Genomic DNA, 24167 nt, shown 5'->3' with positions numbered 1-24167 from the left:
GTCCACTGCTGTCACACCTTCTCTGGCCCTCGTAGGGGCTGCTGAGTCCTAAGGGGTCTAAAGTTGGCTCCCAGTGGTGGCCTATTGCAGGGAGCTGGTTACAGAGGTGCATTCCGGCTCCGTGACACACCCCAACTATGGAACCAAGACACCCCTGAACCAGGTGCAAACCACAGATGCACTTGTCATTGCTGATCTGCTGCCAGCAAATGTGTCCCATCCCGCACGGGTTGTGTGTCCAGAGCAGTGTGTTTCATTAGCAAGGGTGTCCGCTGGTGACTGTCAGTGGCCAGTGGTTCTGCGGGGGCGAATCCCAGTAGCTGGGACGACTCTGTGCTGTTAAAACAGCCTTCGCACCTGCTTAGGATGTGAGTCAGGACTCTCCCCTCGCAACCTGGATGGTGGTGAAAGAACCCACATCTGAAGACTTGCAGGAGAAATAGTCCCTGGAGAGTGGGCCAGCTGTCCCGGTCGGGGGCCACTGACATCGGCTGTCTCAGCAGCACTTTAGTGGACAGTGCCTAATGTCACTGCCCCTTCTAATCATCCCAAGAGGGACACAGGGGCCCTCTTGCATTCACTGAAACCCCACCGTCCCTGCCTGGCTTTTAGACAGACCGGAGCCGGTGCATGGTGCTGCCGGGCTGCAGAGATGTGCAGCCCATGAGAGCACAGTGCAAACCTGGATGTCATTTTAAACTCACCAGTAGCCAGGTTTTTAAAAAGTTTTTAAGAACTAATAAAATTAACTTGCTTATCTATCTTATTCAACCCGACATGCTCCCAGTATTATCATTTCAATTTGGAATTAATATAAAATGATGAGCCACATTGATTGATTTCTACTGTAATTGACTGGTAATTGACCTTCATACTGTGATGCTTGTATATATGTCAAAGTTCTTTCTGCAGTAGGACAGACTCTTTTTTTCCCCAAGTCTTCAAAATCTGGTATGTATTTTATATTTACAGCACATTTTAATTTAGAATTCCACTGAGAATAGATTTTCATGAAAAATATTTGATTTGTACCTATATTTTATAAAATTGACAACTAAAAACATAGATCTACATTGTCCAATATTTCCCAATAACTAATTTGGATGCCAAAAAAATCGTATTTTTTTTATTGTGTACATCTACATTGACCAAACTGGCTTACAATTTTTAGAAGAATTGATTTTGACTTTCAACCACAAGTATATTCATTTCCCAAGTCTGTTTTTCCAAGTTAAATAAAGGCACTAAGCCTTGAATCAAGTTAGAATTTGTATCAAATTCAAAGGTCCAGAGCACACACTGGCTTTATCAATACCAACAAAGCATTCTCTAAATTTTTTTCTTGTAGTTTTTTGCAGTCTGTTTGCAAAAGCTGTCAGCTCACTTAAAGTCTGTGCAGCGATGCGGGCTGAGTACTTAAATGCCGTGGCCGTGGGCTTGTGCTGTGAAGCGTGGTCTGTGGGCACTCCTCACCGTCCACAGCGTTCCGGAGTCTGCCCCTCCCTCTGGAGCTGTCACCAGCAGGCAGCATGGTACCACTAAGGACATCGCAGTGCATCTTCTTCGTTTGATGCCTCTTTTCATAGAGTCTGCTTCAAAACACTTCATGCAGATATTTTCAATATGCATTCGAGTATAAAACAAAACAATAGTTTTAAAATCCCATTGAGAATAGATTTTCCAACTCACAGCTAAAGTAGCATCCGTTGTGGCAGAAACTATTTTTTTCACACCTAGCTGAATCACTTTGACAGATGTAAAAGATTAAATAGTACATATTCTAGGAGTTCTTTTTTACAGGCTAAAAACTGACATTTCTTTATGAATTTGGAAACACTTTCACAGAAAACATAATCCAGAGTAGCAATTTGCATTTCTCTTTCCTCATCCAATGCTAAAGAAAAGTCCCTGCAGTTTTTCAAGTTTTAAAAATCAATTGATCTTTGACTTTATTTGAAAGATTTTTGTGTATAGACTATCAGTAACTAAAATAATAACTTTCTCTGTCAGTCTATGTAAAAATGGTTTGGTAGCTGCCCAAAGTTGTAAGACCAGATTCTATTAAAATTGTATAAACTTTTTTGTACTGCATTTAATTCTGGCAATGTTTGTCTCTCTCTCTGTCTCTGTGTCTCTCTGTCTCTTTCTGTCTGTCTCTCTCTCTGTCTCTGTCTCTGTGTCTCTGTCTCTGTCTGTCTGTCTGTCTGTCTCTCTCTCTCTCTTTCTCTGGTGCTGGGGCTTAAATCCACAGGCTTTGAACCGAGCTACCTCCCCAGCTCCTTTTTATTTTTTATTATGAGACACAGTCACACTAAGGTGCCTGAGCAGGACTCTAATTTGCAGTCTCCCTGCCTCAGCTTCCCAGAGTGCTAACACTGTAGGTGTGTTCCACCAGGCCTGATTTCATCAACTCTGGACTAATTAATTCCTGAGTAAAGAGAAGAAACTTTTAAAAATCCAAAACCCCTATGTATTTGCTGAAGATATCTTCCAATATTATCACTTTAGTGTGTTTCGTGTTGTTTTTTAACCCAAGACTCAGCTCTCCTGTGTGTGGCCCCGCCCATGTAACGTTCCTCTGCAGTTTGCAGTGTGCTTTCCTTCCGTCTCTGTCTCTGTCTCTTTCTCCATTTCTCCTCTGCTTTGGGAGGCTTCCCTTGGGCCAGTCACTACAGAACAACTAAGTCCTTTGGAATAGTGTGTGCTTAAATCAGTTTCTGTTTAGGGCTAAAAATAGGAACTCAGGATTTCAAAGCAGTGTTTGAGTCTACTAATCTGTGTGTGTGTGTGTGTGTGTGTGTGTGTGACACAGAGAGACAGGTACAGGGACAGAGAGGTTTGCAAGTCCATCCTGAGTAAAGACCAGGGCAGGTGGCAAAGGCAAGCACAGGAAGTCTCCATGTCACGTTACTCTCGGGGCCCGGGACTGGGGTGAGTTCCCGGGGTGCCCTCTTGCAGCCGCAGGTGTTGGCCAGGGTCAGCACACAGAGAGGAGGGAGTGGCACAGGGGTCAGGGCAGACAGTGGAGGCTGCAGCCCCCAGGGATGCTCCCAGTTTGATCACCTTCCCCCCTCCTCTTTAATTTTGCCACTGCCAGGTGGAAATAGGTACACTTGGTACCGAAAGCCTCAAGCATCATGGATATAATTAAATAGGCAGCAAACAAATGGTGTGGGGGACAGGCTGGGGGTGGGTCCCCCGTGGAGGCACGCCCAACCAGCCCCAAGGGCAGCCAGGCTGAGCTGAGACGCGGGATGCGGGGCTCCTCCTAAGGGGGAGCAAACCTGCTTCGGAGTCAACACAGCCTCCTGGGGTGGCCGCAGTGCAACACTGAAGGCCACTGTGCTGCCTGACTGTGGACAATGGGGGACTTAGTTATTCTGCAAGATGGAGACAACGCTAGCTAACTACTGTGTCTGTGAGAACACAACGAGACACTCCTCATGGGAGTACTTAGCATAGCACCGCACACTGATGCTAGCCGGTACATGGGATCTGCTGAGTGGTCCCTGGCCTCCTCAGACTCTGTGCTGAACTTCTTGTGAGTCTCTGCTCAAAGAGCTTCCCAATGGCTAGTGCTTAAAAATGTGTGGTGCAGCCGGGTGTCGTGGTACATGTCTGTAATTTGTGCACTGGGAGGCTGAGGCAGGAGCTACACAGTGAGTTTAAGGCTACACAGTGAGTTTAAGGCTAGCCTGTGCTACATTTTCAAAAAGAAAAAAGAAAAAACAAAGCTGTGCATCTCCTTAGGGTCACACTAGCATTCCTGTGCGAAGTTCAGCAGCGGCTTTGTGTTGGAGCTCACGGTTACCATCTAGTTAGAGCTGAGAGCGTTATCCTAAGAGTCCAGCTCTTGCTTCACTGGCCATGCAGAGAATTGGTTAGGGGGAAGCGTGTGCACAGAACCACACCACCTCCACCTTCCATGCAGTCCTCGTGGACGGGGTGAACAGAACCTAGTCCCGGACGGCCATTAATCCCAGAGTAGTCTGGAACAAGCCTCCTGCTTCTCCTTTGAGATATTGCTGGAGGCTTCTCCACTGCGGCCTTTAAGGAAGTCCTCACTGGGAGGCGTCCTGCTCCAGGCGCCTGACACAGGCTCCCCTCAGTCAGTGTCGGCCCTAGCTGGGTCCTCTAGCCTTCGCCCTGCACCTTTCCATGTGGGCCCGCAGCGTGGCACTGTGGCACTGTTTCCCTCTTATCTAATTCACACTGAGTCTTAGACTCATGACCAGCAGGTGAATTCATGGTCTGCGCGCGCACCTGCACGCACCTGACTCTTCCTATGCCTCCCGGATCCGGTGCACCTGTTCCTTTAAGTCCTGCTTTGTCCCCAACTCTCAGGACTGCAGGTCCTGACAGCTTAACCCCTGCCTCAGGAGACAGGTGTCCAGGTGCTTGGGGGTGAGGATTCTGCCCTTCCTGTGGACCCAGAGGAGGATCCTGGTCTCTTTTATCTGAAAATGACTCTGCTGCCCTCCTACCTCTTATCTCCTGGAGTAGGGAGGACCCTGACGACCCTGTGGAACAGACTGAAGTCCTCTTTCTGTTGCAAATCAAAGCCCAGCCCTGGCCGAGTGCTTTGAAATCAGACCCTCCTAAACACACCTGGAGCCAGGCTAGCTGGCCTCGGGTCCTAGACTGACCGCACACAAAACTGAGGGCAAAGGTGAGCTTCCCATTTCTTCTGCAGGTCCTGGGGTTCCTTTGAAATCCTCCTGAACCCTCCTTCGGGGACCACATAGACAGCCTGAGGAAATCCTAAATACTGCTTTCTCCAGATAAGCATCCGGGCTCTGCTGCTTCCCGCTGGAAAGAGCTTGCCTGAGTAGAGGGTAGGCCACCAAGACACAACACACTGAGAGGGTGGGGGCTGCCCCTGGGGTCACAGACCTTGTGGGCACCCGGGCGGGGCCGGCGGGGGCGGTGAAGGAATCCATGAGATCGGGGTCCAGCAGCCTCTTGGAACCAGATCTACAGCAGCCACACGTCTGCGAGAGCAATGTTTCTGTTTTGTTTTGTTTTGTTTTAAGAAAAAATGTAACACTAGAACAGAGTTCAGCAGGTTATTAGGGAAATTACAATCCTTAATACATTTCATACAGGCATGGTAGCTGTAAAACTAGCTTAACTATCTTGAGTGCAGATGTATTTTTTCCTTTTTCTCTTTCTTCCTTTCTCCTTTGCCCATCACAGTTTGTCTTTTCTTTTGAACAATTTCTTCCCAATTCACAATATTTATTATATATCTTAGATCTTATTTAGTTTTTTATACTAGCGAGGCTGTACACTGTTTACACATGTGGGTCTGATTTATTCACTTATAAGTATGGTTTCTAGTCGAATCAATTTACCTGTAAAGGTCTCAAGTTTATCCTTCTTTACTCCATTGTAGTAAAAACCACCTCCTTTTAACATTTCTTCTCTTACCTCCAGCTACATCATCAATGTGAATTTTCACAACTTTCCTATGCTAATTATCTTTAATTAGCAAGTTGCATTTTGGTGTATTTAATGTTATATTTTAACAAATTCTGGTTGATTTATAGCTCATGAAAGTATTCTAATAACAATAGGGAAATGTTTACTTTTTACTTACCTATTAGTTAAGTGAGATCCTTTGAAGAGCTGTGTAGCTATGCACAAGACAGTTGCCAAGCAGCGTGTGAGGCCCTGGGTTCGATCCCCAGTGCTACAAAAAAGAACAAACCTGAACATTTTTATTTTAGACAGAGAGTTTTACAAGTGTGGAGTTCCAGGAATGGGGAGCTGTGACACAGGAAAGGGCTACTGGGTTGAAGAACTGGCCCGTGGCTCCACAGCTCTAAGTTCATGGGGTCATCAGACTACAATGTCCACCTACCAGCATATCCTCATAACGTCCAAGCAACATTTCTGTGAGCCCTGCACCCTGGCTTTGTGGATCCCTTCTCTCCGAATTCTGCACAAATTCTCCCCGAACCTCAATGACCAGTGCTGCCCAGCTGCAGGCACCCAGGTGGCTCTGAGCCTGTGGTCCTCTCCTCCAAGGCTGCCCCACGACCAGCTGTGGGAGTAGTGGCCTCAGTGTGTTTCTGCCCCACCTTGGTGTCTGGCCCTCGGTGCACCCATCCACAAGGGGCTCACTGGAGTCCCCACAAGGCCCACTCTGTCTCGGAAGACCCCGCCTACTTCTCTTTCACAGAGGAAGCCGTTTCCAGTTCAGCGGTGATAAAGCAGAGCCTGAAATGTGATTATTACGGCTGAAAAGACCCGGGCCGTGGACGTGGGCCTGGAACAACTTTGCTCCCCACAGGATTCAGGAGCTGCTGGATGTAGGCAGGCAACGGTGGCTCACCCGTCAGACACTGAGCGTCAGGCAGGCACTGGGCAGGACACTTGGCATTGCGTAAGCGGGAAGAGGCTGTCACCTGCTCGGACCAGGAGAGTGCAGTGTCCAGGAGCCTGGATCAGCCCCTGCAGGGGAGGGAGTCCAGCCCTCCGGTGGGGCTGATTGCTGTGGTCATTGCAGCTCACCAAGCGTTTACCGTGCCTCTCCCAGGCTGAGGACCTGGTGTGCGTCGGCTCCTCTCATTACAACGGCACATCTGGGGTCCGGCCTTCCTCCCCGCTTCCCCGGAGGAGATCACGTGACAGAACTAGCATGGAAAAGAAGGGTGCGGGAGAGCCTGGTCAGGAGGAGGTGCCAGTTAGCGGGTGCCCCTGCCTGTGCGTGGGTGGTTGAGGTATGGATCTCGAACAGTGTCCCCTCAGTCTTGTGTTCAGGGGCGGGACCTGTTGGAAGAGGTGGGCGCTGGGGGCGTTGGGGCCTCAGAGCAGGAGATCAGGTTGAGAATGATTGGCAAGGGCAGCTGTCAGGTGCAGATGACCAGTCCCCTTCTGATCGTGATGGAGGAGGGGAAGGACGGCTGACCCGGGAGGTAAAGGTGGGGATGCATGGGGACGCAGGAGCTGGGTATCCTGGGAAAGTCCGCTGATGGTGGCAGGGAAACGGTGAACAGGTGGCTTCAGAGGTGACTACAGGTTCTGTCCTCAGGGCCTGAGTGATGGTGTGGACTCCTGAGCTGCCCGGTCCCTGCGTGCACATCCCCGGGAGATGGATCTGTGCCCCAGCATGAAAACTCTTAAGGCAGGCGGGCATGCTGCCCAGCAGTGAAATAATCTTCCACTTAAGGGGTTTCAGTCACCCATCAAGGAAGTTGTGCAGGAGGCTTGTTTAGGTGACTTCTCGGTCCCTTTGAGCACAAAGGAGTTCATGGATGTATGACGAGTGGAGTGGAGGAAAGCCAGCTTGAGTGTTATGCTTTTCCTTTTTCTTTTTGTACCAGGGATCAAAATTGCAACCTCATGCTTACCAGGCAGCACTTGAGCCGCTGAGCTGAATCCCCGGCCCTTGGTTTGGGCGTTGCTGTGAACTGTCCCACTTTTTCAGCGTGAGAATCTTGACCTAAAGTTTTGGAAGGATTTAGGTGGTTGAGTCACCATAGAAACAACCCTAGTTTATTGTTGGATGCCAGGACTTGTTCAGACTGGCAGAAGCTGTGCTCTAGATTAAGAACAGGACACTGCGGGTGGGGCCCGGCATGGCGTGAGTGTGGCCCGATGTCCACTCTGCACGGGGCTCCTTTGTGCCTTGGTGCCCACCCTTGGCAGTGCGGGTCCGGACAGGGGCAGGAGCCTTTGTTCTTCACTTCACTTCCTGCTTGGGGTCCAAACGAGATGCAGCTCTTACCTGATAAAGGCAGGGATGTCACGGCCTGCAGAGGGACCACGGGGACATTCCCTCACATGGCAGCAGCTGGGGGCCAAGGAGCCAAGGAGGCATGAAGTACGTACTCCAGGTGTGGCTTTGAGTGACCACTGCCCACATACAGCACATCCGTGACAGGCTCCTGTGGCCACCACACTGTGTCAACACCACGTGGCGCCAGCAGGCTGGGCTCAGCACAGATCCAGTCCCGGAGGCCCCCACAGCACAGGGAGTGTATGCCCACTCTCTAAGTCCCAAAGGATGAAGTCCTCTGAGGTCCGCCCATCAGCTGGTCCTCTGTGGTTCCCACATGTTCCATACACAATGGACCGTGGGACAGCGTCCTTCACTGCAGGCTGGGCCACCCTGACCCCATAGAAATAACTTCCCTCCTCAGCCTGCACCTTCAAAGGCTGGGCCACATTAGGGGGAACCTAAGTTTACTCACCTCCAAAACAAAGACACTTTCCCACGCCTGGGTATCTGCTCCAAGAAAGTTCTCCCAAATCCAAACCCAACAGTGTAAAGTTTTGATTTGTGGCTTCATTATTTAGAGTCATTACGAAGTAGATTAATTTTATCTATAGAATGGAATATTGTGTATCACAAAAATGTTCATCAGGCATTTTACTGAATAAGAAAAACGCACGTGCCCTTTTTTAAAGAATAAGACACAAGACACAAAACTAAATTTACATGTATTTATAGAATGAGCTCAGTTATATAAAATATGTGTAGAAAGTGCCTGCGAGAAATTCCAGTTATTATCAAGGCTTATCTTAGTTGGTACGTGTATAACATTTTAAGTAAAAGAATGTGATGCTGAGGTAGACTAATTCTTTTCCCTTTAAAAGCAGAACATATAGCCTTCAAGTCTGAGAAATGTTTATTTAGAGCTCTGTACAGATCTTGGGATAGAGATTAAAAATTTAGAATATGGATGTCTCGGCAGAGATTGATTAATGGTAAGACCAGTCAGGACAAGTCAGTGACGTAAGATGAGCCGGGACCCAGGAACTGAGCTCTGGGTAGCCCCAAGGTTCAAGGAATGAAAGAGAAAGGGCTGGACCGTGGCAGCCACCATGGAAAGCAGCTGCCTGGCTGGACCGGATCAGAGAGGAGTGGAATGAGCGAGTTCCACGGAGTTACACGTTGGGTAGAAGAGATAGAAATGGAAAAACCAAGGTCACTTGAAGTTCTGTGGCTTGGAAGATGGGAACAGCAATCCCAGGGATTCGGGAGGGAAATGGGAAGCAGGGCAGGACGTCAGGAGAAGACGCTGGGCTGGGTTTCATGCTCCAGTGTCACAATCTCGCCCTGAGGAAACTGCTCTGGCGGTGCAGTCACCTGCAGCCTCCATGGGGGCTCTGGGGTTCACCGGCAGTTATAGGACCAGGCCACCCTGTCTGCAGCTCCCGGCCAGTGCCTGAGCTTGAAGGGTCCTCAGAGTTGCGCCTCCTGCCCTGGGGACTCCCGGGGGCTGCCCCGTCCTCCTCTCCCCACTCCTCCTTGGAGGTCAGGCCTGCACCACAGCCACCGGCTCGCCTGCCCTTTTTGCCCTCCCTCCTCTTCCTCCACCAGCATCATCCCCGGGAAATTCCCATCCTTTGAACTCCAACCTGGCGCCTGCTTTTGGGGGACCAGAACCAGCGTGGGTGATAGCTGTGTGTCCAAGGAGGACTTATTTGGGAAGAAAACTACTGCACTTTTGAGGCAGCCAGGACTGAGGGACGAGGGAACCCCAAGAGCCTCCCCAGCAGCATAAGCACAGGGAGAAGTGGGGGACCAAGCTCTGAGGCGTCAGGAACCCTCAGACCTGGGAGGAAGTGTGGTCCCTCGGTGCAGCCTTGTAACTGGGAAGAGAATTCCAGGTAGGAAAGAGAAAGTTACTGAAAAGAAGGGAAACCAGGAAAGCCCAGGCACATAGCAGCCATGAGGGAGGACAGAGGTTTTTGAGGACAGAGGGTGACTGTGTCAGCATCTCAGAAGAAAATCTGATAGGGACCAAGACCCTGCAGTTAGAGACAGAAGTCGCACTGGCCGTCCAGGGTCACGTCCAGGAAAGAATGGGACGAAGAAGAACTTTAGTGGGCAGTAACAGGCAGTATCAGTAGACCCACACTGCAGATGTTTCACTGGGAAGAGGAGAAAAGTTGTCGAGCTATGACCAGAGGCAGTGAAGACCAAGAGTGTGTTTGCACGCATGTGTGTAAGACTTTAGGAAGACCTGACCATTTCTAGGCGAGGTCTTGAGAAAGAACCAGGGAATATTAAAATCCCACCAGCAGCGGGAGGAGCAGAGCTGCTGAGGCCAGGAGGCAAGCCTGGATTTCACTAGGAAATGCGCAGCCTTTTCCTGGAAACGTGGACCCCAGAGCCAGGTGGGACAAAGGGTGACCTGAGACAGTAACGACCCGACATCCTAGCCCCTCAGAAGTACAAAGCAAGAACGGCGCTTCTGGGAATAAAAGAACGGGATGGGAGATGTTTGTGCACAGAGTGGGGGTCAGGAGTAGCCGCTGCACATCCCAGGTTATCCCTAAACCATGTGGCAGGCAGAGGGAAGTCTCCCCTTCATGCATGAAATTGGGTCACTGGTCCACAAGGACTGAATGGCTCTGCTGGCCAAGTCATGATTGAATTTTCCCTCGAGCCTGCGTTCTCCTAGCTCAGGACCCCCAGAAACAGACTGGAATCATGAAGTGTAGAAAAAGGGCTCATCTATAGCTGTCTGTTTGTTTTGTCTGGGTGGCATTGTCCTCTGTTGTGACCATGGATGATGGAGGAGACACAAATGCCTGAGAACCACTGAGTGTAGTGGCCTCAGTGCTGGGGCCAGAGAAGAAAGGCTCTGTGTGCTGGGCCGGGTGCGGTGCTATGCAGGCCCGGAGCTATTACAGCCCTCGGCACTGCGACTACAAAGGAGACCTTTATCAGGACCGCTCCTGCCGTGTGGAGGCACACAGGAGGGGCGTTTTCCACGTGGAAATAATTGCTTCGCTAGGAGGTGCAGCCTCTCAGCATCTTACGAATGTGACCGGAAGCACAGAGCAGGGGCAGGATCGGACGCTCACCAGTGACAGGCGTGTGTCCAGCTCCAGGGAGGCTCCTGCTGGAGCTAGGGAGAGAAAAGCATTGCACATGCAGGGAGAAAAGCCCAAAGGGTTTCGAAGAGCCACCAATGGATTTGTATCCAAGTGTGCCTCATGCTGGCCAATGACCCCCGGGTCCTTCACCAGGACAAAGCTCTTTATGCTCAGGGCCTTGAAGTGTGACTCGGAGACCCCTTAGAGGTCCACACCGCAAGCCCGGTCTCCCTGTGTTGGGCCATGCAGGTGCTGGCGGCTGGCTTCCAAGCCGGTTTTATTCCCGAGCTGGCAATGAACGCAAGAGTGTCACAGGCAGAGATTTATAACCCTTTCTGATCCCACCCAGCCCCAAGTCACCAGATGAATAATCTTTCTCATAGCGCTCGAGGACTCTGCGAGCAACCCTAGCCAAGATCAACGGACTGAACAAACTGAAGGAAAACCCTTCCCCCCCCCCTTTTTTAAGAAATCATTTTTGCTGAAGTTTTTATAAACCTCATAAAAATTAAGGATCAGTTTGAATTTGGGAGAAAGACTCGCTTTATCTGGACTCATTTGCCAAAAATATTTAAATGAGCACATACTGGGTATAAACAGTCCAAGGAAATGGCATCATTACGGGTTCTCAGCCTTCCAGACCCCCGAGTCCTGCAGGTGTCAGTGGACCCCCACAGTGGAGTGGGGGGGGGGGCTGTGGCGGGGCAGCTCGCAGGCTGGGAGCTGGGACCCGCAGTGGGGTCCGGACCACAGTCCCGCTGGGAGCCCACAATGCCGCCCATTGTCGCCAGCAGGTATTGGCCAGGAGAGAGGCTGTCCAGCTTTCCAAACTCCCAGCACGGCCCCCGGCCTCGTTCTCCGCAAGTGTGTTTACTCAGCCTAGTAAAAACATGAAAAAGGGGACAAATCTCTGCCCACCCCAAAATGCTTCTCACCGCAGCTTTAAACCATGAAACATGCAGAAAGCAGAGAGAGCCCAGAGACAGTGGTGCCCCGAGCAGCAGCCAGGGAGCCCCTCCTGATCAGCCAGGAGGGTCTGGAAGGTGCAAAATTATTAGTGCTGAGGCTTTGTATTTTCTTTTCTTTTTCTTTTTCTGTTTTTAAGAAGGGAGGTTGATAATAAAAACCATGTGCCTCGCTTGCTTGGCCGTATAAAATACAGCGGCCTGTGCCTTTAAGTGCTGTAAAAGGGATTAATTGTCAATTTCTGAATGTGGCAAGTTTATTGATCTTGTTAACAGCGACAGAGCATGGGCTGTAGGTTACCATGGCAGGAAGGCAAACAGCCACGAGTCGTGTTATTCCATGGACACCATTATTGATCTTGGAGCCCAGGCTGAGGGATGTGAGAGAGGGTGCGTGTGACATTATTTCTCCCCACCTGTCCGAATCGTACCTGCCCTGAAGCTCCCGACAGGAAGTTCCTGTTTGTCATGGGCTGGGGGTGATTTTTTTTAGACAAAATGTGCATTCTGTCTGAATGCCACATGTGGGTAGCGGGGACCACACAGCCCTTTTCTGGTGAGGTCCTGAGGGCAGAGAGGCCGGGGACAGGAATCTCTGTCACCTGTGCATGTGTCACCTGGGTCTCCCCAGCGAACGTGGGTCTTACAAAGGCAGGGCTGTTACTTTCTCTTTGTCCTGCTAGCCCCACAGAATAAAGGGCATCCGGCCTTCCCTGTGCTCGCCCAGGTCTTTATTATCCCATGAATCAGTTGGTTTTATTTCTCTGTGACTGTGGACCCGAGCTGAAGGACTCGGCAGGGAAGGTTGGTTTTGGCCGACAATTTCAAAGGCTTCTGTCCATGTTTGCTTGGCTTTGGGGTCTGGGGCCTGTGGTAGGGTGCATGGAAGACAAAGCTGACTCCTTCAGAGAAGGGGAGGAGCTGGGTGGAGGGGTGCTGTCCCCTTCGATGGTGCACCCTAGCGACCAACCTGCTTAGGACTGACCCCTCCAGTAGAGGATTCATTGCCAGTGCTGCTGGCTGGAGACCAACTGTCAACACCTGGCCTTCGAGGTCACGCCAGATCCCAACTATGTTGCTCTGACCGTAAGGTAACTCAGGGTTTCGTGCAGTGTCGTGGCTTCTGTTATTGGGCCCTCCGCTGAGCGTGCACCTGTGTCATTAGTGCTGAGAGGAGCCATCTGTAAGCCCCAGGCGACAGATCCGCAGGTGGTGGCTTAGCCATGTTTGAGTGCCTTTACAGTCAGGGAGAGGCCAGGCCAGGGTTCTGATGCTGGTTCTGATGCTGGTTCCCAGACCCAGCCTGCCTGTACCAGGAAGTTGGGGCTGACAGAGAGGGACTCAGCCCATCAAGGGGTGCTGTGACATGATACACACAGCGACTGAGGTGAAGGGAGCCATTTCAGTTCTCCCTGCCTTGACCCCCGGCCCCTCCAACCTTCCTACCGAAGGCCATCTTGGAAGGACATCCTTTTATTTTGCTTTTTCAGCAGAGTGATTCATAAGGAGATCCCTGTGTCCCACAGAGGTGAGAAATCAGAGGTGGTCTAGGGCCTGGAGAGAGAGGGGAGACTCACAGACTGGCTTTGAAGCTCTGTCTCAGCACACAGGACTGGGATGTGAAGTCAGAATTTCTGAGGAAACACAGCGGCCACAGCCAGAGCAGAAACCCAGGGCTGAAAATGCACCCCGCCAGGGCCCCCAGGAACCCCGCAAACTCAGGAGAGCCGGCCCCTCCCTCCAGCTTTGGTGGCATAGTTTCCCCATTAGGTAATGTGGATTTAATCTTCCTTTACTTTCTCACATCTACACAGATACCCACTTACTATCGTCTTGTGATAAGCGGCAATGCTGACAGAAAGCAGTTCCCGGGGTCTGGAGTTTTAGAAAGACACAAAAAGTGGCGAGGAGAGACCCGAAGCTTGACCGAGCTTATTAATATGAAAACAAAACCAAAACATTTAAGAACAAGATTCCTGACCCTTGTGAATCCTTTTGTCCATTGGTTAACGGACAGATCAGTGATAAATTATGTCTGGATGTGGAGATTTGGGGTGCAAACAAGTCACGAGTGTAGCTTAGGTTGTGCTCGGGTTCTGAGCGTGGATGACTTGTTGACTTGGCTGGTGCGAGAGTCCAAAAGTGGCCTGCCGGCCAGGTGGTCCCTTTTGAGCAGGGTGGACTTAAGGGACGGCCACTGATCTTGCTGGGAATCGTTGGGATGGACCTGAATGACACCCTGCCACACTGCCTGCAGTGTGGGGAGATAACGTGGCTTGCAGCTTGGAAGCCAAAGTTAAAACCCGCAGTCTCCCTCCTACACACAAGGTCAGCTCTGCCTTTTCCCGCAAAGGAACAGGACAGCAAATCATTGCTTCCTAGTAATACTGAGTGTGACACAACCCCAGGGGTGACCTAGAAGAGATGGCTCTAGACGGTAGCACTGCTCCCAGAGCAGCAGTGGCGTGTATTGTTCTGTGGGCCCACAGCAGCTCTTCCTGCTGCTAGCCTCAGGCTTCTCCCCACCCCCCAGCTATGGGGGTCTCCCAGTGGCTCCAGCACAGCACTCAGGGCTGGGCCGCAGATGGGCAGATGAACCAGGCCAGGCCAGTCTGATCCGCCCAGGACGAGTGTCTAATACGGAGTTGTCAAAAGACCTCGTCTAGGTTTCTCAGATGTATAATTGTAATATAAATCTGGAAATGCCTACGGCCATAAAACCCAGAGGCTGAGATGAGAGAAAGACAGGATTCTCTGATTCCTTGGATGGAATTTTCCCTGAGCTCAACCCACGCCCATGCATCGGTTGGGGAGCCAATAAATACTCCTTTATTGCTTTAACACAGATCAAGTTGGAATTTTGTAATTTGCAACCAAAAGGGTCCCAAGTGATAGGAATGATTAGATCAGGCCCAAAGAAATGTGACCTTTGGTATTCTGGCAATTAGAAAAAGCATTCGGAAAAGCCATAAATGAAACAGCATTTTAAAAAATGCATATGAGTGTACTTTGAGACCTCAAGGGCAAGTTTGAAGTCTTTGAAAAGAAATACAAACTGCAGAATACAATTCTTGTGGGAGAATCAATCTCCATGATGTTTTCTTGCAGAACCCAAAGAGTATCACCTACCTTCCACAGCGGGCCTTTAAAATGACAAATCTGGTTTATTCTGGATGCAGCAGTTTTCTAGAAAAAATTTTTTACAGTGCTTTCAAGTGTTTTTTTGTTGTAACCGAGTGCCAGTCTAAAGGGCACTGCTCTGAGAGCGAAAGTGATCACACTTGGCGGACGATGCCTGTCACCTGCGGCTTGTTACTTTCTCTCCGAAGTCAGGGGGTGCATTCAGCTGGCCCTGATAATAATCACAAAAGCACCAAACCAGTAGGCTAAGAAGTGTCGCTAAGAAGTGTCAGTAGAGAGGAGCTGTGCTGACGGACGTCAACCAGAGATTAAAAAGACTAAAATGTACAGACAGACCTGACGACCCATTTTTCATCATTGAAAATGTTAACCACCAAAGTAATCTCTGTATCTGCGTATAAACTTTCCCTAAGAGAAAGGAAAGACTGTGAAAAGCTGGCTGGAACTTGGTTTGTTTGCTTTGTTTGTTTTAATTTTTTTATTAGTTCATCTTTGCCGTACATAATAATGGAGTTCGTCATGGGGGATTTGCACTTATGTGTGATATATCTCCATTCTGTTTTCCACTCTCCTCTCTACTTCAGTGCTCCCTCCCGCCCCCTTTCCAGAAGCTCGCTTCCCTTCTCCTCCTCCCAGTCTCTTTTCTTTCAATTCCTTTTGCCTTCTTTCCCTCCCTGCCCAGAACTCATGGGTTTTGTGGTTGGTGTTCATAGCCATACACACAGTGGAGAAACTTTCTTTCTCCACTGTGTGTTTTCCCTGTGCAGAGGGGGCATGTTTATCTCACGTCCCAGGGGTGTTAAAGGAACATCCACTGTAGGTCACGTGATAGACTTTTGGGGAGACACAGGACTGTGTTTGTGGATGCCCATCAAAAAGCAAGGAGGATCCCAAACTTACATCAGGATACGCTTGAATTGGTTCCTGGGATATTAATTATGTCAAGATCCTATGAACCTCAAGCTGTCTTGGGGGGCACAGGCCCTGCCTCTCCACCATTCGGCACCCGAGCACCTCAGAGGCACACAGAGCAGTGACCAAAGATGGACAAGAACATGCCAGGGCTGTTGTCGTGGGAGGGTTGGGGAGGGCCCAGAGCTCTGTCCTGGGGGTAAGGGTTTTCCCGGGTTTCCCCAGAGGAAATCACACTGCCCGCGTGACCTTGGATCCGAACTGGAGTCTGAAGTTGGTTTCTTCTCGGTTACACCAAGGAAGAAAGAGAAACAGGTGACTAGAAAGCTTTTCGTCGGTGACAATCAAATGAGGTCTTACTCTGGCGCACAGAAACAATGTTCTTTAGCTAAGGTCTGTAACTAAGGTCACAAAAGTCCCCTTTCCTCTGAAGGACACCCCTCTTCTCTGGAGATCATAGATCTATCCTGGGAGCCTAACTTCAGCTTCTTCCACTGATGTGGGTGATGATGGCCTGGACGTGTAATCTAAGTCATTCTCAAAACAGCCCAAACCCACCTGAGTACTGGAAAGGTTAGCATTTTTCTGAAGCTCTGTAGGCAGAGGGAGCTGGGGTGCAGGCTTTGGTCGGCAGGTCTGAGGGCACAGCCTCGCCTCTGAGCCCAGTGCAGTGGGTGGTTCAGCCCACACAGGAAGTGTTGCTGCTGCTGATGTGAAACCTTTGAAAAGTTATTAGGGGTGAGTTGGCAGCTTCCTCTGTGCCCCAGCTGACCCTGTCGCAGGTTGGAGAAGGCCTGGCTCACAGGTAGGTGAGGCTTTTGGGAAGCAATGGGATTGTGGGTGTAGGAGTCTAATTGATATGGATTTGGGTGTGAAGGGTGTAAACCCCACCCTCAGTGCAGGCGGAGCCACCCTAAAGTTGTCCCTGGGTAGGATAAGAGAGACAGGCGGTTGCCTACTGTCTGCCCTGCCGTGGAGGTCTCTGCTCTGCAGGGCCACCCTGCCTGGGAGGCAGCAAAGTGTAGACTAAAACCTCTACACACTCTGAGCTGAAACAAACCTTCCTTCCTTTAATTTTGGGTAGCAGGCATTCTGTCTCAGCAACAAGAGTGCCCGACTATAAAATAAAACATTTCTTCCACACTTCACATTAACAGCTCTGAGCAATGGGCAGATACCATCATCATACTGGGACTATATACTATGAAAGGCAGAATAAGCTCCTTTTCAGTTCATTAAAGATTTTGCATATTTGGGGGTTGGGGATTTAGCTCAGCAACATAAACAACTTCTTTGCAAGTGTGTGGTGGTGAGTTCGATCCCTGGTGCCGATAAAAAAAAAAAGACAAAAAAAAAAAAGATTTTGCATATTTGTCATCACCTTTTAGGGTGAGGAGGAGCTCCCCGGTATGAAAGAAAAATGACAATCTCTGAGTCCTTCTGCAGGGACCCAGTGCCCACCTATTCTCCTGATGGCTTCTAGTCTGGTCTCTGAAATTCCTCAGAGATGTGCTTTTCCCTGCAGCGCCCTCCCACACATGATGTCCACCTGGCCACCCTCCTTCCCATCCCTAACACCCCCTCAGCCGCTGACCATAGGATTTTCTCCTCCCCTCTCCCCCATCCTTATTTTCCTGTCTTTCTCTGCATCTCTCTCCTGCTCTGTTCTCTGCACACGTTGAGTATCAAGCCATACCATTCTTCTCCAAGCAGAAGACAGATCTGGGGTCCTTCACCTCTGTCTTGGTTACCTTCCTCTGGTTGCTGGGGACAAAATACCTGACACCCCACATGAAGGAAGGAAAGGTTTACTTAGCTCACAGTTTATGGAGCATTCAGTCCATAGTTGGCTGGCTCTAGGCAGGGTGGAGGGAGTGGGAAGAGTTGCTCTTTTTATGTTGTGATTAATCCTTCCAGCCTTTTCCTCCTTCCAGTCATGGGGAGACAGGGGGGGACACAGGGTCTTGTGCATGCTACGCATTCAGGGTGTCACTGAGCTATATCCCCACTCCCTGCAGATATTCTTTAGACAAATAAGCAAAGAAAGAAATTTCTTTGCACCCGAGCAATTTATATCTGATCATGTGACTGCTAAGAGATGGCTCCCAGGGTCCCCTCCAAGTATGCCGGGCTCCCCCATGGCGAGAACCTTGGACTGAGCGTCAGGAGGGCGGGGGTTAGCAGTGGTCTCCTCTTCAGTGTGCGGTGGAGTACTGGGCCTGCCACTTGCCTGTCTGTGCCTTGTTTTTGTATCTGTAAATAGGGACAGTTAGAATGATGACTAAATTTCAGGTTGTCTTGGTAACTCCAAAGATCCCTGGAGATGCCTGGGACTTGTCCTGTGAGGAATGTTGTAAAAGAGAAGGAGAAATACCACATAGGCAAGACTCATCCACAGAGTCTAGCTAGTTGGTTTTTAGCAGTATCTCAGTTACTTTCTCATTCCTGGCACAAAACACCCAATACCCACAAGTTAAAAGAGGACAGGTTTTGTTTTGGTTCACAGTAGCAGTTTCAGACTGTATTTGCTCACTCCAAGGTATGGCAGCGTGGCCAGGGGAAACAGTCCATGCAGGGCAGGCGGAAAGCAGCAAGACTTCCTGCTTCTTTCCCTGTTATTCCATCCAAGCTACCAGCCCACTGGCTGTACCCATGGCGGGTCCACCCGCGGTGGGTCTTCTCTCTTCAGTGAACCCACCATCCATACCAGAACTATGGTAAACCATCAGTTGACTGATCACTGTCACATACCCATGACCAGTCACTTCCTAAAGCCCTATCCATGAGTATATGAGGCTTTGGGGGACCTCTAGATATAAGCTATAACAGGCAACGTCATATTTTTAAGTTCCTCCTAAAACCCTACTCCAGAAAGAATTGTTTTAACAATTGTAAACATCTGGACTAACTCTAATACCTCCCCACGTGTCTGATACTGATCCATACATTATCTGTTTGATCTCCACTTACAGTAAGACTGAGGACTTTATTCCTTCACATTGCTCCTGGAAGGAGTTACTTATAAGTGAACCCTCTTTTCCTGCCATTTGCTACCTGGCCCATTGAGGCACCAACCACACAGGCTGGACCCGTACACCTGTGGACATGTCCTGCCCAGATGTACCCATTGCCAGTGAGGCCCTGGGGAGACGTCTGTGTCTCCGCTCTGGGCCAACCCCTTCAGGAAGGATGATGGCCCAGGACAGCCCTGTGCTTGAGCACTGCCCTGTGGTAAAGCCATCACCAATTCAAGCACAGACTGTCAGCCATTTTGCACCAGGCATTGTGACAGTCCCCACACCATCTACTGTGTGCTATTAGTGCTGCCTTGTAGGAGGGTGTGCTTGGTGTCAGCTGAGTCTTCCTGTGCCTCAGTCACAGCTCTGTGCAGGGTCTGTCTTCCGCACTGTCCCAGGACAGATGACCTCAGGGCTGGTGAGTGTCCAGGCCACCGCTGGCTCCGGAGCAGCTTGGCTGCAGCAGCAGCAGGCATTTCTCGGGGCCTCATGTAGAGCAAGAAACGCCCGGACAGAGGAGCTCATCTGGTATTTTTCAAGATGCTTTTCAGTTTTTCAAACAGCAAACTTTTTTCCTCTCAAAATGAATCTGATGCCTCAATTTATAAAACAGAAGAAGGAGGGGGTTATGGGAAGAATTCTACCACACCGCAACTCCTCCCCCCAGCAATGCACATGCACTCAGGGGTCCCTCAGCCCCCCAGCCTGTCCCCAACCCTTTTCTAATCCGCTCTGCTGCCTTGCCCTCATCCTGCAGAAGTTCCGTGCTCGGTTCTCAGGAGGCTGCCTGGCTCCCGTAAGGCTCCCTGCGCCTCCACTTCTGCGTCTGGATGGTGGTGCCAGGCTGCGCTCACTTTGCAAACTCCGTGAGCTCAGTCTCTTGCATTTCACCCTGGGCGCACATTTACATGTCTATTATACATTAATTGTGACTGCTTGCCCTCCACAAGTCTGAATTACTCTAAGAAACCGAACTCAACACTCTTAAAACTGGAAGGGATCTGAGAAAGAGTGTCTAGCGCACTCATGAAATATTTTACAAAAGGACCAGAGCCAAAGAAGTGAAGTGATCGGCTATAAATCACAGAGCTTCTAATTGGATGAGCCAACATTAATCCTTACATCTTTTAGCTGTGCTAATAAAGATATTCTAAATAAACCTCACACTAACGGGCTGAAGTCAGCTTGCTCTAAAGCCTACATTTATACTGGGAACAAAGGGAGCATAAAATGAAGCACAAGAACAATGCTATCAGTGTTTGCAGAGAGAGCATCTGAGAGCATTCTTCGAGGTAAAATCCCCTGCGACCCGCTTCATGAGATCGCCATCTGGTTTGGTTTCCGAGACTTCTGGCCAAGTCTTATGTTGCTAAAAATCTCCCTCCCGGGCTGCCTTTGAAATCTGGGCTTGGTGCTGATGACACCGGCCATATTGGCGGGCTGAGCCATGAGGTCGGTGATGGCAATCTCATGGGTCTCGTGTCAGTTTCTAAATTAGTTTCCTAATGACCAAATTACTATAGCGCTAGCTGGAACCAATTTGCTATCTCACAGTTTTAGAAGTCAGAAGTCCAACATGGGCCTTCTGGGATCCAGGAGAACCCTCTTCTGTGCCTTGTTGCTGCGTTCCCAGGCTGGAGGCCTCTTCCATTCCAGCCTGGTGTGCTTTCTTAGCCTTGTCTGCCTCTGTCTGAATTTCAAGGATGCTATTACTTCACTGGGCCCACCCAGGTACCACCCAGGTAATCAGGACCCTCTCTTACTTTAAGGCCAGCCGATCAGATCTTAATTCCATTTACGAAGTTGCTAACTGGCTCTGGTTGGGCTCAAACTTGCAATCCTCCTGTCTCAGCCTCCCTGAGTGCTGGGTGACAGACCCATGCCACCACACCCAATGCAGATTGTCTGCATTTCTGCAGTGAATAGGGCAAAGACACTGACCTACTGTCATGCCCTCTTTCTGTGAAAAATGGGACCCAGACCCAGAACTTCCAGGGCTGAGTCATGGAGGATGGCTTCAGAATTTAGGTGATTTTCATTTTAATCATTAAAACTCTTAAGTAATACAGGATCAGCAGCCGGTGGATCATAGTTACTTACTATCCCGTCAGTCTCCAGTAACCTCGCACGCAGGTATGTGCATGCAACCCACAGAGCCATGTTCAGCCCACAGTGCTTGGACTCACACCACCAGAGGCAGGCAGGACCACACCTGTGCCACACATCGGGAAACTGAGGCTCAGGGTGGCTGCCAGCCTCACCAGAGCCCCAGGGGCTGACCTCGCATTCAGCTCCAAGAATCGAATGTTGTTGGAAGCTCTCCAAGTGTGACTGGCTGCTAAGGGCTCAGTAGATCTGGGCAGCTGTGGCCTCAGAAAGATGCCCCAGGTCTCCTCAGCCTCTGATCTCATCCCAGGCCACCTGGGGATAGTCCAGGCCACCAGGGACAGTCCAGGCTACCAGGGGGACAGTCCAGGCTGGGACCAGAGCCTTTGCCTTAGAGCAGCAGTTACAGCAGCGGAAGCAAAGTGTTCAGCGTCCTGTTGGTTCTAAATGGTGAAATTATGAGAATAAATTGGTTGCCTGGCCCAGTGTTGAGTGATATCTTTCTTACGGAATGTTAGCTAACAAGTTAACAGTTATTTGTAAAATAATTTAAACTGTCAGGTAATACATGCTTATTTTTCTGAGATAATTTAGGGGCTTGTCACTGAAAATAAAGACCAAATATAATCGGTTTATAATTCAGCTGAATTAAAATTACTGAAAAGGGCTGAGGGTGAAGCTGAGTGGAAAAACCAGCACAGTGAGAGTGAGGCCCCGGGTTTGTTCCCAGAGCTGCCAGTAGGTGAAGGATCTCTGAAGAACTGTCCCAGGAGATGCTTAGTAGCAGTAATAATGGAATTAAAGTCTTCTCTGTGGACTTCTGCTTCAGTGATTTAGGGAATGAGTCCATCAGTGTCTTGTTATTAACATAATTAAGACCGTGGTCTACAGACTTGATTTCTAACCATTTCACATTGATATCACTTAATTTGACAAATAAGCATGCTCACCCTTCATTCTGCTTTTAAGTAAAATTCCGAAATTGTCTGGAAAAGTATCAAAGCCCCTGCTGGCTCGAGGTCCTCAGGGGTCCCCCTGGGGACTCCACCCACGAAGGTGCCCATCCAGGCCTGAGGAAGAGCAAGCCGCCGTGTCCCGGGGAGGGATCTCTTCCGGAGCGTGATGATTAGGCCAAGTTTGGGAAAACCAGTCGCTGTATTTATTTTTACAAGCCAGATGCCTGTGTGTAGTGCATTCTTTTACAAAATAAAAGAGGGATCTGGTTAAGGGAGAGGTTCGGGGTCACGGAAGGGCATTTTGCAGTTTTATGGGAAGGAAGGCTCCATTCCTTCCACCTTCTGCGGAGATCCTGGAGAGAGTTCAGCTGCTTTGTGCACAAAACTGAACTCCAGCACAGTTTTATGTCCAGGTGCAGGAAACCCTGAAACCAGGACTTGGCACGAGCATGGGGAGGAAGACAAGGACAGTGTGGGGACAGGGCATGCAGGCCTCACTAGTGGAGGCTGGCGTGGAGCTGCCTTGATGCTCACTGAGCAGTCACCAAGCAGTCACAGACATGGCTGCGCAGAGTGGATTAGGAGGAGATGGTGAAGAAGCCCAAGAACCTGTCACATTGCCTCGGCCCAGAGGGCACGGGTGCAATTCTGACCCACGGGCTTGGGAGACTCTGGTTCAGCTCACGCTTACCTAATGGGCACCTGCTGCAGCCTCCGCTTGGCAGGGAGCACGACGCTGGGAAGGATCAAAATGTGTTTTGCTCGGATGACGCTGCTACATGAGACCATGCATCTGTAAAAACTGCTAAAAATGTGAAATGAAGGGGAGGAAGGGGAAAGAGGAAGCGGAGGTGAGCAAGACGAGGAGGAGAAGGAGGAGGAGGAGGTGATGAAGAACTGGGTGCAGCACTGGAGGCGACAGCAGCCCATTCGGCTGCACCTTTTCCTAGCCGGACTGGCGCAGGCCTCTCCGAAAGGGACCCTTTGGGCCAGCGCTGGAGTGAAGTGACCCCTGGGTGCACCCAGCAGCTGGGGGAGCAGGACAGGGCAGGGCCAGGGTGCGGGTGGCGGGACACAGCATGCAGGGCAGGGTGTACAGGAATCAGAGCAGGCCAGGAGCAAAGCTCTAAGCTCGATGGTCACTTCCTATGGACCTGTGGGAGACCCCCAGACTCAGGCAGCCCAGAGGAGGGAAGCAGAACAAAGGCTCCAGAAGAGTGTGGGGTGGCGAGGGGACCAGAGTTGCCCTCGAAGTAGGTAGCAGAGCGCCACCTGCGTCTCTCTGCTGTTTAACAGCCCGGCGCAGGGCACCACAGCAAGGAGTGCGGAGAGCGTGCGACAGGTCTGTTTGTTCAGTTTTTACATTTCAGGCAATTAAGTGAAATGTTAGATGAAACCGAATCTTGGATTCTGTCAGCATGAAACAAGGAGGGAAAATAAACCCCAGGCCCTGGTGCAGACGGTGGACTAGGAGGCCAGCAGCCATGGCCCTGTCCTGTCCCCTCCTTCCCAGGTCTCCAGCACCCCTGGGTATCCGGTCAGCGTCCCCACCAGTGTGGGTGGTATCGTACAGCCTCATGTTGAGCTTCTACCCGCTGGCCTTGGGTTTTGTGTCCAGTGTGTGGTGGCTTCAGGCACTGGCCGTTTGGTGCTGGCCAGGGAGTTCTCAGCATTGGCTCACATTCCATGGCTCAGAGCTGCTGATGAGAGCCTGGGTGATCCTCAGCTAGAGGGGCAGGGAGTGTATGGGGTGTCCCAGTCTGTCTGTCCCCAGTTCCCACAGCCACAGGTGCCCCCATATGCTGCCTGGTGCCCCCCACAGTACAAAATCAGGTGCCCTGAGTGTCCTTGGTCCAGAAGAGCAGTGCCGGCTTGGCTGGTGTCCTCCCAGGGCCGGTTATTCAGGAAGAAAGAAGGGAGGGCGGGAGAAAAGATGGACAGAAGGAGGAAGGAAGCCACCTCCTACCCCAAAGCCTTCCACCACGTGACATGGACATGAAGTCAGTGTGCAAGGCTGTGGCTACTGCGGCCCCGGGCAGTGCCTGTGAGAGTTCATCTGTCTGTTTCTCCTCTTTTCTCAGCTTTAACCTGGGGGCCCAAGGATCTGTGTGTGGTTTTGTTAACTTCTAGAATCTATTTTAAGTGGCAGCAAATCAGGTGCTTTTCTTGATGAGTTCAGATCGTGTTGGTTTTTTTTAACCGTCTGTGCCAGCCATCCACCTGCAGCTGATGAC

At 50.4% G+C, this 24167-nt stretch overlaps 1 protein-coding gene and 1 long non-coding RNA gene across 2 annotated transcripts in view; one reads left to right on the top strand and one right to left on the bottom strand.

Moving 5' to 3' along the window:
- Window positions 1-24167, top strand: part of Ror1 (receptor tyrosine kinase like orphan receptor 1) — a 279640-nt gene that overhangs the window by 197046 nt on the left and 58427 nt on the right. The gene's annotated exons all lie outside the window — the stretch shown is intronic.
- Window positions 1112-6836, bottom strand: LOC134478322 (uncharacterized). Its single transcript, XR_010050903.1, has 4 exons — window positions 5864-6836; window positions 5600-5692; window positions 4894-4991; window positions 1112-1602 (listed from the first exon to the last, which is right to left on the bottom strand). It is a non-coding gene; the product is annotated as an uncharacterized LOC134478322 (long non-coding RNA).

This window comes from Cavia porcellus, unplaced genomic scaffold (genome assembly GCF_034190915.1).
Source record: "Cavia porcellus strain 051 isolate PalLab524CR breed Dunkin Hartley unplaced genomic scaffold, mCavPor4.1 scaffold_1, whole genome shotgun sequence".
Taxonomy (NCBI): domain Eukaryota; kingdom Metazoa; phylum Chordata; class Mammalia; order Rodentia; family Caviidae; genus Cavia; species Cavia porcellus.
The sequence above is the reverse complement of the archived record's forward strand: the minus strand, read 5'-3'. Positions and strand labels throughout refer to the sequence as shown.